At 36.8% G+C, this 13714-nt stretch overlaps 1 protein-coding gene and 1 pseudogene across 1 annotated transcript in view; both read right to left on the bottom strand.

The window, feature by feature from the left end:
• Positions 1-13714, bottom strand: part of ANO3 (anoctamin 3) — a 419176-nt gene that overhangs the window by 297057 nt on the left and 108405 nt on the right. The gene's annotated exons all lie outside the window — the stretch shown is intronic.
• LOC125078551 (heterogeneous nuclear ribonucleoprotein A3-like) lies at positions 436-13442 on the bottom strand (annotated as a pseudogene).

The raw sequence follows: 13714 nt of genomic DNA, 5'->3' as shown, positions 1-13714 counted from the left end.
TCTCTCTGCCTGCTGCTCTGCCTACTTGTGATCTCTGTCTGTCAAAAATAAATTAACTTTCTTTAAAAAATGATAAAACAGATAAAATAATTTTGTTTTTGTTTTTAAGTTAAAAATTCCTTAATTTTTTTTTATTCCTGGCACCACTACCACAATTCACAGGGCAATATATCTGACATAATGAAAAGAAAAAGAAGAAGAAAAAGCTACAACAAATAGAAGACCTCTGGAATGTACATCTGATTGACACTACATTGCATTAATTAACATCTGCACTTTCTGCAAACTGTGGCTATGACAGTCCTGAACAAGAAGTGTTTCCTGTTGAAGCTGCAGTAACTTTTCTGACTATGGATTGTTGTTCCTTCTGTGGCAGATTTTTATAGTTCTTCTAATGCATTTGGGACAACTGTCTCAAAGTAACCTGCTGCTTTCCTGTTAACTCCATACTCTCTCTTCTGCTAAGAACTTAGCCCCTTTCCCCTGAAAATTTTTTAGAACCTTCTGCTACCATATCCACCACTTCCCCACCAGATCCATAACCACCACTATAGGAATTGACCGAGCTTTTTCCACCAAAACTGCCCCCCTTTATGGTTCCATAATTTGATTGTTGTTGTCCACTATAATTTCCACAATCATAGTCCCACCACGACCATCACGGTTAGATCCAAAATTTCCTCCTTCATTGTGATCATCATATCCTCTACCACCACCATCACCACCATATCTGCCTCCGTGTCTCCATATCGTGGTCCACCACCACCATAATCTCCTCTATTGCTATAAGCAGGACCACCACCATTGTTGCCACATTACCTCCAAATCCATTATATCCTCTATCACCTCCTCCCTAACTACCTCTGTTGCTACATCCTCCACCACCATAGCCTCCTCTTCCACCAAAGTTTCCACCATGGCCAAAGTTACCACCACTTCCAAAGTTTCCTCCCTGACCCATGAAGTTGCCAGATCCACTTCCATGACCTCTTTGTGATCCAGGAGACTGCATTTCTTGTTTAGAAAGGGCCTTTTTTACTTCACAATTATGCCCATTAATAGTGTGGTATTTCTGAATAACAATTTTATCAACTCTATCATGATCATCAAAAGTTACAAAAGCAAATCCTCTCTTTTTTTCACTCTGCCTGTCTTCCCTAATTTCTATGGTTTCAACCTTGCCATACTTTTCAAAGTAGTCTCTCAAATTATATTCTTCTGTGTCTTTAATACCACCAACAAGAAATTTCTTCACAAGAAATTTCTTCACCAACAAGAAATTTCTTCACTGGTGCTATTAGATGGGCACCAGTCTTTACAGAATCCTCTCTAGAAACACCTCTCTTTGGTTCTACTACATACCCACCAACATTGTGTGGTCAGGCACACATTTGCTGCACCAACCTCTTCAACACAAGAGTAAGTCACAAAACCAAAAGCCTTGGAATGTCTCTCATCACCACACTATCTGTAAGTGAACCCCATTTTTCAAAATATTCTCTTAAACTATCATTTGTAGTTTCAAAGCTCAAACCACCAGTAAACAGTTTTCTCAAGTGCTCTGGTTTCTTTGGATCATGGCTCCCTCCTCCCGGCAGTAGCAGCAATGGCAGGATCAGACGGTGGGTGACAGGGAGGTGGTTTTACCTCTATTTTGAGACTGGACTCACCTCTTCCAACTTGAGTTCAATATGGGCCAGATAAAATGATTTTGGAGAGACAAAGACTAGATTTTTTTTTTTTTCCAGAAGGCTACAATAATGTTAAACTAAATATCTTCAGTTAAACCTTTAGGATTTAAGCTGAATTTTTAAAGTTAAAGAATTTGGATAGACCAAGATTACAAAGTTAATTCAAGTGTGAGAAATAATGAGTCAAAGTATGAAACTAGAATAGCAAAGGCTTTCTTAGAGACCTGTTTGTGGAACTCAGACAACAAATGCAAAGAATGACATAAGGAAGCCAAGAAATATGTAATCCAACTCAATCATGCGATAGTTAACAAAACGGAAACATCTTGTCTTTTTCACTAAATCATTAACTGCATCTGAAGGATAGTGAAGAGAAGCCCTATTATTGAAAGTAAGTTTAGGAAGATATATCTGGCAATTGTGTGTAGAAGATTATGTGTAGATCCCCAAAGATCATCTGGGAATTCTTAAAGGGCTGAAACTCCAATCAATATTGTAGCAGTAGAAATTCAAATACATGAGTAAACATTGCAAAAGAAACATCAGGAAATCATAATTGGCTGGAGAATTGGATAAAAAGGAGAGACAGAAATAAAATAATAGTTCAAGTTAATATTTTAAGTTCCAGAGACTTGATATATGTTTTCCATTGATGAAAAGGGAGCAGGGTCAGGTAGGTACTAGATAGGGTAGGCCTAGTTTCAGACATACTAACTTTGGGTTGACTCTGGGATAATTCAGTACGTCAGTTCCCAAGCCTGAGGGAGAGATAGGAAAAGGAAACATAGATTGAGATGCTATGCATCTCATATAGGCTGAACCTATATAAGGAATAAACTCTTGGGAAAGAAAGATAGAAAGAAAACGGCACAGGGGGCCAAGACAGACCCCTGACCAATGATCACAGCTGGTTTCAGAGGAAAGGAAACCAATGAGGGAGTATCTGGAAAAAACAAAACAAAACAAAACAAAACAAAGAGCTGAAGATATTATAGTGTTGATCTTGGAAGAACTCTTCATTTCAAAGATACTTGGAAAGTGTGTCCACTATGTCTATGTCTATCAACTTCAAAAGACTAGTTTCTGTGTCAGTATCTGGCCAAACGGTTCCAGTCTTTTGTGAAAAATTATAGAAAGTTCAGTGAAGAATGTTGAAAGAAGAAAAACCACATTAGACTAATTCATCCTCAGAAACACAAAACATATTAAAATATTTCATTAAAATTTTGGTTTTTAAGTATGTTCAGACTACTTGTAAATATTAGAAATCAAGCTTTTTATTGCTGTGAAACCCCTCTATTTTAAAGATTTGTGACTAAGGCAAAAATTCAGTCTGTAGCCTGACTCAGTGGAAAAGCCTACACTAATCTGGTTAAATAGCCTAAATACAGTGACAAATCTGGATACCAACGTCATCAGAGGAGCTACATATAATCTTAAAAAGGGAGGGAAGCCAGTGTGAGAAGTTGTTGAAATGCAAAAGTTGAGACTCATCAGTGTTGCTTTCAAACCATTCACTGATTCAATGAATACTGATCTCTAAATCAGAATGAATTATACATTATAAATGCTGAGCCAACTTAACCTACAATTAGTTTTCTTGATTAGGATCAAAGTTGTTAATGTGAATTATTTTTTTCTTTTCAGAGAAATAATGCTCATTTGTTCATTAGTTCAGAATGAAGTGAGTCATGACCGACTAAGTGGGTAATTTTGGGACGTTCACTTTTAATTTCTGTCTCTGTAAAATGAGGGGATGATAGTGGATGATCTGAAGTCCCTATTGTCTTATAAAAAGGTAGTTTCTAAATTATTGAACTGGGGTGATAATATGTTCTTATCAAATCTTCTGCAACCTGACTTTTCACATAGTTGTTATCTAGATATGGATGTAGGCATGGGAAATGTAACATGATCTAGGTAAAGCACTGAATTCAATCATCAGACTGACGCAAAATTGATAACACAAGGTGCATCACCAGGCTTCTAGGAAGAGACAGCCATAAGATTTATGTTTTATGGGGCCAATAAGTGTATTTCTGAGCACATCCTCTGACTTCCATTCAATAAAATTAGAAATTAATTATAAAAGTACTTAAAAATCAAATATTAACAATCTAATGAAAGACGAAATCAAGACACAATTTAAATTGCAAACATTCCTTAACATATATAAGGAGATTATTCTTGAAGAGCGTGAAAACTTAAGAACAGTAAAGGAATACAAATTAAAACAAAATGCCATCAGATTGCCAATATTTCTAAAAGTATTAGAAGAGCCAGGGTTGGCAACTGTAGAGAAATGGGTGCTGCCACATACTGTTGATAGGACTTTAACATGGCAAGTCCCAGTTAGGGGGGCAGTTTGGCAGTAAGTTAAAAACTTCGGCTCAGGTCATGGTCCCAGGGTCCTGGGATGGAGCCCCACATCGGGCTCTCTGCTCAGCGGGGAGCCTGCTTCTCCCTCTCTCTCTCTGCCTGCCTTTCTGCCTACTTGTGATCTCTCTCTCTCTCTCTCTGTCAAATAAATAAATAAATAAAATCTTTAAAAAAATAAAATCTTAAAAATAACAAAGAATGAGGTGGATCTACATTTGCTGATATGGAAAGATATTATTCTTCAGTGAAAAATGATGTTTCAAAACCTATTATACTATGACCTCCCTAGGTGTAACCCACCTTTATAATATGTACTTACCTGTACTATAGAAATTAGCAAGCTCATAGAGTATTGTATACATTAAGATGTAATAGTAGTTACCTGTGGCAAGTGGCTTTGGGAAGTAATGGGGGAACCTACATTTCATTATTATAAAAATTTTGTAGTAGTCTGAATTTGAGAAAATTAATTTCAAATAATAGAATAGCTTAACATGAATTTAATGAGTAAAAAGTTAACACTTCGTTATTATTACTCTTTGGTGACTTTTATATTACATATGAATTCTTCACAATAAAGCATTATATAGACATTGCTCTACATTGGCTATTGCTGCATGTACTTAAGCATACTATTTAAAAATAATTTAATAGCTCGGGGCACCTGGCTAGCTCAGTCAGTGGAGCATGCAACTCTTAAACTCAGGGTCCTGAGTTCAAGCCCCACATTTGGGGTGAAGCCTACTTAAGATACAATACAATATAATTAAATTAAATTAAATAATTAAAATAAATTAAATAAAGTAATTAAAATGAAATTTAAAAAAAATTAAAAGTGATAAATTTAAGTCATTTAAAAAATCCTAAATGGAAAGCTTGCTCTATTCTAAAAGCAAACTTAAAATATAAAAAAAAATTAAAAATTATGTAAATACTAAAGGATATTAATCCTCAGAAGTAATCAAAGAATCAAAGAAATCAAGAATATGGCATTGTACTATCAAAACTAAAATGCATAACAGTTAATATTTGTGAGAGTTTGATCACAAAGCACTTTTATATATTGCTGATGGTAACAATTTTTCTTATGGTGTTATATATCATTTATACACACACACACACACAGCTACATAAAAGCTGAAAGTAAATATTTTAGAGTATTAAAAATGTTAATCTCCAAATAATATTTTAGACTTGTTATTCCCCTCTGAACTTTAAATACATTCCAGCAGTTGGAATTCATTATCTACATTACTTCTGTAGTGAGATAAATATAAAAGGATGTTGAAAGTAGTATTTAAAGACCTTAGCGTATTCACTAGAATTATCAGAGGTATTCTGACTTCTCTCATTTAGTGAATCTTACGCATTAGCCACTTCTGTATGAAGGGGCCTTTCTCTCACTTCTCTAAAGGATGCAGTGACCTTCAGTTATGTATAAGGAATTATGAGACGATACCACATGATGACTGGCGTTTTGGCTGAATCTTGGCAGGTGTTTCCATAGCCTCTGCCCAGTACCGAGCTTAGCAGGGCTGAATCACCAGTCTCTTCTCCACTTGGAAATTTTTGATATTAATCATTCTCCACCACCTTTAACCATACAAATTCTTCTAACAAATGCAGGTTTATTTCTATCATAGGGCTTAAAAATGAGATGAAAAGGCAAAGGTCTGTCTCAGTCTCACTTCGTTTCCTTTGAGACTACATCACTGGGGAAAAAATAAAACAGTCTACGGTCTGTGGTATTAAGGGTTTAAGGCTCTGTGCAACTCTGCATGCATAAACATCTTTGGCCTAAATCCTTCATATTTCTCTGTCATGCACGCACACGCACACACACACACACCTCTCTAATGTGGCATCACGGGCTGATACAATGACAGAGCCAAAAGAGATTATTAGATCCTGTCATCCAGCAGTTTTAGGATCATGATCCTTGGAGCATTTGGGCTCTGTGTAGCTTCTCAAGGAAACCTAGGAAAGCAGGAGGATGTTCAGAGAGTAGACAACTGAGCCACTGTAGCTCTGGTTTAAATAAAAATTTTACTTCACTTTCATTTTTCATACAGCCCAGGTGCAGCCACCTAAAAAAATATCTCAACCACTGATCAAGTCCATTTTACTCATTTAATAGGTTAGGAAACAAGTGTCCCAGAAAGTTCAGTTACTTCACCAAGGTTATAAGCCTATGGCAGAGATAGGATAAGAGATCTAGATTTTTAATTCCAGATGGAAATTGGAAAGCTAGTGACAGTGGCAATTCTCTGTAATTCTGAATTTTCCATGAGTTGCTATAGCTTATGAAACTCACATTATGAAGAAGCAATTAAGAAAATGGAGAGGTAACCAGGCAACAATAGTGCCATTTTCTTAACAGTGTGAGTGATATTACGCAGGCATAGGTTACTTCTGCTTCAACTGAGATGGTGCATATATGGGAGAAGACAGGTTGAGCATCTGCTGGGAAATAGGACAGACCTTTTTCTACACACCTGTTCTGCAGAAGAATATCTATAATGAAAGCTCCAGCAGCTTGCTCCTGTGTGACTGCCAAAATCTGAACAAGTAATACCCCCTGGACATATCATAACATAAGGCAAAGCTGGATCTGTGCTATGGCTCTAAAAAGAAAAAAAGAAGAAGAAGAAGAAAAGAAAAAGAAAAAGAAAAAGAAAATCACATGAGTAGAATTATATAGAATCCTGTGTACCATTCTCTGTCCCCTGGGCTTTAGTTTTCCTAATCTGTAATGAGGGGAATGAGATTGATCTCTAAAATAATTTTCAATGCTTACATACTCAGTTATGTTAGTTGGGATGTGGTACTTTTTGTTTGCTTTTAAAATCAGGTTCAATGTTAAGAGGGAAAAAGCCAAAAGGAAGAAAAATATGAGCAACTATCTTAGAGACACATTATCAAGCATTTGTATTATTTTTAAAAAATACTATCTCAGACAAGCTATGACATGACCATGGATATTGTTTAAAAGGACACTTTTGAATAGAATAGGAAATATACAAAACAATTTACTTTTAGATATGAGATGGGTGTGTGTACATATCATATCAATTGCATGTGTACACCTAGACAGTTCAACCACAATTAAAGGGAAAAAGCATGCCAACATGTAGACTTATCTCCCTCAAATTCATAACAATAACCTCAAGTGAGTCCTTAATGTTGACAGCAGTCAGTGTATTTCCCTGGTCATCTTATTTTTCTACTCACCCAGAAGACTACTTTATATTTTATTCCCTCACTTCAAATTCTGTCTTTTAACACCCACCTCCTCCCCATTCTTCACTCTCAGCTGATACTTTTGCTTCCTATTTCTCTGAGATTGAAGCAATCTGCAGAAAACTTCCACAGCTCCCACCCACATACTGGCATCCCAAACCCATATATTCTGACTTCCTGTCTGATACTCTACTAAACTAACTGCACTCCCAGCTAAGCCCATCTCCTCTGCTTAGACAACAATTTCCATTCCTTCCACCTACTACAGCCTGATAATTCTCCCATCTCTCCTTATAGAATCAAGTCCAGCCTCCCATCACCATGCAAGCATTAACTACTAAAAAATTGGAAAGAAGAAAGAAAAAAAAAAAAAAAGCAAACAACCTCTTTTGGATCCAGTTCTCCTGATGTTTTTTCTCCTCAATTTTTTGTTCCCTTTTGCTCCAAAATTCCACAAAAGTATAGTCAATAGTAACATTTCTAATTCCTCTTCTTAAATCTTCCATAATTTTGTGGTTTTGTTTGTTTTGTTTCATACCTCCACAAAGTCTTGTATTAAAATTATCCATGTTCTCTTTACTGCCAGCATCAACAGTGGATTCTTAGTTTTCATCTTACTTGCTACATTAGGGACATTTGACATAATTGCTTGTGCTCTTCTCCTAGATATGCTATTTTCACTTGGTTTCCAGGGCGGTAGAGATTGATTATTCAACCTTACTAGATGCCCCTTCTTAATCTCTGTTATGTCTCCCTCTCATGTCCTGAACTTTTAACTTTGGAAAGGTCTGTGACTCAATCTTTGGGCCCTTATCTTCTTTATTTTTTCTTCTTCTTCGTCATCTTCTCTTCTTTGTCTTTATTCCTTACCCCTGGTGATCTCACCCATTTCATAGTTTTAAATATTATCAATACACTCATACCTCCTAAATGCATATCTCTCATCCAGATATCTCTCCATAACTCCAGGCATTTACATCACATCTGTCTTCTTTTTTAAATTATTTTTATTTTTTATTTTTATTTTTTTAAAAGATTTTATTTATTTATTTGACAGAGAGGGATCACAAGTAGGCAGAGAGGCAGGCAGAGAGAGAGGGGGAAGCAGGCTCCCCCCTGAGCAGAGATGCCGATGTGGGGATCAATCCCAGGACCCTGAGATCATGACCAGAGCTGAAGGCAGAGGCCCAACCCACTGGGCCACACAGGCACCCCACATCTGTCTTCTTTACATTTCTACTTGGTCTGAAAGAATCATGTCCAAACTCAACATTCTTAAGTGAACCTTGCAATATTTGTTCCCAGACCTAACTCAACCATATAGTCTTCCCATCTCATCTGATGGGGAAAACATTAGAGGCCAAAATCTTAATATCTGTCTTTAATAAGCCCACTTCAATCCACTTTCAAAGTTTATCCAGAACCTGTCCATAGCTTCTCACACTCTCCCCTGCTGTGAGTGTCTTAAGTGGCCTCTCTACTGACCAGTGTGAAGGTAGGTTTGAGGCTGACAGTGAGGAGACATGAGGCAGAAGAATTTAAAATGAAATCCAGCTAGTATGACTTTCCTGCCTAAAGCCCTTCATTTGGTAAACTCGCATTTCACTAAGAGTAAAACCCCAAGTCCTTACGATTATTTGACAACAAGCCCAAAAAGGTATGAAATAACCTTGCTTGCCATTGCAGATATAAAAACACATCTATTTCAGCTTCTCCACATCCTTCCTTAAATGCATCTTTAAGAACTCAAAAAATTAGGAGTTCATCACTGCACAAATGCTTACAGGATAAACACCTCATTATCCTTGTAAGAAAACTATAGGGCATATATAATTTGATTATGAGTTTGTGCCACATCTCTCAGTACCCTGTACTCTTTAAAATGCTGCTTTCATTTCACATTTTTTCCAGTACTAATGCTTCTTTTATTCCCCCCTCTGTTAGTACTGTGTTCATTTACTTCCCTTCCTAATTTATTTGCGTACCTAATTCTATAAATGTTTTATAAACATATTACTTCTCTTTGGGTAATAAAATACTGATAGTCTTTAAAGGATTTTTATATCATTGTCAATAATAAATGTCAGCTGTTTAAAGAAAAAACTCCTAGATTAATGTCAGGAAGGAGCCAAATTCTCCTTTTCATTTGTTCTCTGTTTTTGTTAATAGCCTGTATTATAAGATGGCATATTAAGAAAAATAGTCCCGTGTGGAGGGATTTGTAGACTTCAGTGGGGACGTCAGTGTAGTAGACTGCATTCCTGGCCTTTCTTCTTTTGGGGGGGAAAAATTAGCTTATCAGGATTATGTGGTTTGCAAATTTGGAAAAATTTTCTTCTTTCTTCTCCATTTCAATCTGTTCCCTTTTTTTCTGCTAATAATAAGGGGTCTGACACTATGGGGGATCAGATTTCCCAGCTGAGTCACTTACTTGATGGGTAGGCCTCAGATTCATAAGGAGAGGGAATTCAGAAGCTCATTTGGCCACACATCAAAGTCCCATTTTCCTAGCTTTCATCAATTATAGAGCTGACCTTTTGATATCCATCTGTCAGTCTGCAGAGCTCTATTTCTCCACTGGTTCGGAATTCAGGCAGTGGGAGAAAGGGGTTACCAACAGAGTCCATCAAAATCCCAACATGTTTGTAACGATTCATATACTAGTTTCTAAGCATCCCATTTTTGCATGTATAGTCTGAGGGGAGGAGGGTGTCGTGGAAAGAATGATTAGACAATCTTGGCTTCTAATGTCAGATGTATCCCTGTGTCACCATGAGTCAAGTTATTTAACATATCTCAGACTATTTTCCCTGATCTATACAATAGCATGAATAAGGACTTCATTGCATTGTTGTGGAGTTAAAAGAAATAATACATGCGGACTGCTTAAAAGGAAACCTGGTACAAATGGATACTCAGAATTACTGTCTTCCCTTTATATCAATTATCCATTAAATAAATAATTGAAATCAAATCAGAAATAATGATATTTATCAGAAGTCAGCAGAAATTTATTTACAGACTATGAAGTTGAGTGGTAGGAAGAGCATTTTGGGGGAAAAAAAAAATGGCCAGTCTTTTATTTTGGATGGAAAGCAAAATATATTTTCTTCTTGCAAAACTGAAGTAGACTAGCGAAGGAAAAAAAGGCACCAGTAAGTCTGTCCAAAATTTCTATAGTAGCTGATGTGGGTGGAACAAGAGGACCCTTGATTCATCCAGCCCACTGCCTGTGTTCTGCATAATTACAAGTTTTTATGGCTTCTGCAAGGGTGTTGTTGATCATTATAGAACAACAAAACTCACAAGTATTGGTGTGTGTTAGAACAGTGACACTCACTGGTTATTTCTGATATTGACAGAAGTACTTACTACCAAAAAACATCCCTTTTTAAAGCAAAATTTAAAACGAACCTCATAGATGTCAACAAGGTAAGCCAACAAGGAGATAGTCAGGGGTATCTACAGGTATCAAAAGGGAATACTGAAATCATTAAAAATACTGAATATGACAAAGGAATTCACATATACACACATAGGGAATAGTCAAGGCAACTGGGGATATTTGGCCAGAAGAAGAGAGGGCACAAGCAGCCAGTGACTGCTATCTTTAAATGATAGGAAATGATATCCTAAATTAACTTTGTAAGTGTAACTTGTAAATATTTGGACCAACATGATTGTAAGAGCTATCCAATATGGACTGAGCCTCCTTGGTTGTAGTTCCCTGCCTCTAGAGATACCCAACCATATTTGAACAGTTTTAACTGTGGTAGCCCTAGAGAGGATTCATGAATAACAGGAATTCTTGATCTTTAAAAGCATTTCAGCTTCCAGGTCCCGTTACTCAGTGCAAACCCACATTTAAATGACTTGTAAGCTAATAATATTTCTTGTAGTAAAATCTGGCTGCTTTGCTCATATGTAAATTATGAAAGCCTGTTTTAATCATGAAGGCCCTACTGGTTTCAGAAATTGGAGGGCTTGCAAATCAGTGCCTTTGCTATTTTTCATCAGTGGTAATTATGTACTGCAATGAAATATAATAGAAGCATCTATGACTTTTTATAATTTTGCTTGTTTATTTATTTATTTAGTAATCTCTTCACCCAATCTCTTTATTTATTTATTTAGTAATTCTTTGTGGGGCTCAAACTCATAATCCCAAGATGAAGAGTCCCATGTTCTTCTGCCTGAGCCAGCCAGGCTTGCTGCATCTACAACTTTTTATTTACGGGATGATGTCCTGTCACTGAACACAGAAACCATTAAGAATGACTGATCCTTTTTCTTCTCTTACCTCCTAACCCCGGTAAATATTTCCCGTCTCATGACACATTAATCTCAGGCTTACAGAGGAATGCAATCTGTGTGAGTACTGGTAGGACTCTACCCAGAGAGCATATTACAATTTTCTCTCCCTTTCAGACTAGCCAAAAACAAACAGAAACAACAACAACAAAAACAAAAACAAACATGATTTGAATTTCAATGATTTAAATGTGTTGCTTAATATCAGTCACTCCCCAAAGCATTAAAAGCAAGGGTCAATTAATCCTGGGCCAGAACCAGCCCTGGCATCGCACAGAGACATTTTCTCATTTCTTATTTTAGAGATGTTTACATTCAGGGACTCATAAAGAAACTGCTTACTTGCCTAAGGCAGGAGAGTTCTAATAAACTCATTCGTGTAATAAGAGCTTATTTTCCCTAGGTACCAAGAACATTTTTACATATAAATCAGTGCACAGAAGACCGGTTACCAACACAAGAAAAAAACAAAAACCAAAAAACAAAAAATAAAAACCTTGCTATCTACCATTACTTTATTACAGAGGATATGAAACCGATTTATTTTCTTTTCTTCACTAAACACACACACATATTTAGACAAGACACAGCATCGGAAGCACATTTAAGTAGCTGTTTTTATCATTTAACATTGGAGTGCTTATCACAAGAGAATTTCTAAGCTAATAAATAAAAAGAGAATCATCTAGAGAAAGTCAGCTCTGTAGACTGAGAGAAGGAGAAACAATCCCAAGAACACTGAGGGTAGAAGGAACTTAAAGGTGGGAAAAGGGAAAAGCTTGGCTCAAAGTATCCACTGGGCACCATTTTCTCAGACTCATTTCCAAACAATTAACACCTGCAAGAACAAACCCCAGAGATTTGGTAAAGGTAGCTTTGAAAATTTCAACTGGATCTGATATCTAATGGAAATAGGAGTTGATGATCTATTTCACATCTATACCTTTATAGAATTACATATCTTTTAAATGACTTTTTAAAGAACTACCGGTAACTTTTTTTTCTTTTTTGCTGTATGCCTTTATGTGTGATAAAATACCTTTAAAGCCTTTGACTGGTCTTACTATTCTCCCGTAATTTCTTGGCTTAAATGAGTTTTATTATTGCTAAAGGAAAAACAAAGGCTTTATCACAAGGGGGTTATAAAAAATGTGTTGGAGAGATGTCAGAAGTGGCAGGCTATCAGTTGGTGAGATCTATACCCCTTGCCTCAGACATATTTCTGTCTCTTAAAGATATGCAAAAACAAGGCATGAGTTATTTTTCAGTTTTTAAAAGTTTCAAAGGAGAATTAGAAATCAAACTGTAAGTGGGGCGCCTGGGTGGCTCAGTGGGTTAAGCCTCTGCCTTTGGCTCGGGTCATGATCTCAGGGTCCTGGGATGGAGCCCCACGTCGGGCTCTCTGCTCAGCGGGGAGTCTGCTTCCTCCTCTCTCTCTGCCTGCCTCTCTGCCTACTTGTGATTTCTCTCTCTGTGTCAAATAAATAAAAATAAAAATAAAAAAAGAAATCAAACAGTAAGTCATAGTCATTCTTTTTCAGGAAGGGGCAAAGGCATTGTGTAGGTGGTGAAAATAGAGAATTAAGTAGATTTCAGTTCTGTCAGTTTTGTTGTGTGACCCTGGGACAGCTGCTTACACCACCGCGCCTTCTGTTTCCCCACTTGGAAAGAAATGATGGTCGTTAAAATAACAACAATATTAACAATGAGAATAGTGCTTTCTTGAGGATTCAGTGTGGCCATGTTATATAAAGCACTGACACAGTAGCTGTTGCAGATGAATCCTGACAATGTAGATGGTTTGGAGCAGAAGAGCTCCATGGCTCTCCACAAGTTTTATATATTCCTTGTGGAAACTGTGATCAGAGTAATGACCATACTTTCAGCATGAGTTCGCTTCTGACCCCCAAGATGACCCGCAAAATGTTATAAACCATATTTTCTAAAACAGTAGATATCAGCCCTTTAAAAACATTTTATTTCCACAGAGCCCAATTTCCACTCCTAGTCTTTCAATTTCTTTCTTCTTTTTCTTGGGGGGGGGGGGCGGCAGTGGGCAGGGAGCCAAGAAAGAGGATGTGAAAGAATCTCAA

Source organism: Lutra lutra, chromosome 10 (assembly GCF_902655055.1).
Source record: "Lutra lutra chromosome 10, mLutLut1.2, whole genome shotgun sequence".
Taxonomy (NCBI): domain Eukaryota; kingdom Metazoa; phylum Chordata; class Mammalia; order Carnivora; family Mustelidae; genus Lutra; species Lutra lutra.
The sequence above is the reverse complement of the archived record's forward strand: the minus strand, read 5'-3'. Positions and strand labels throughout refer to the sequence as shown.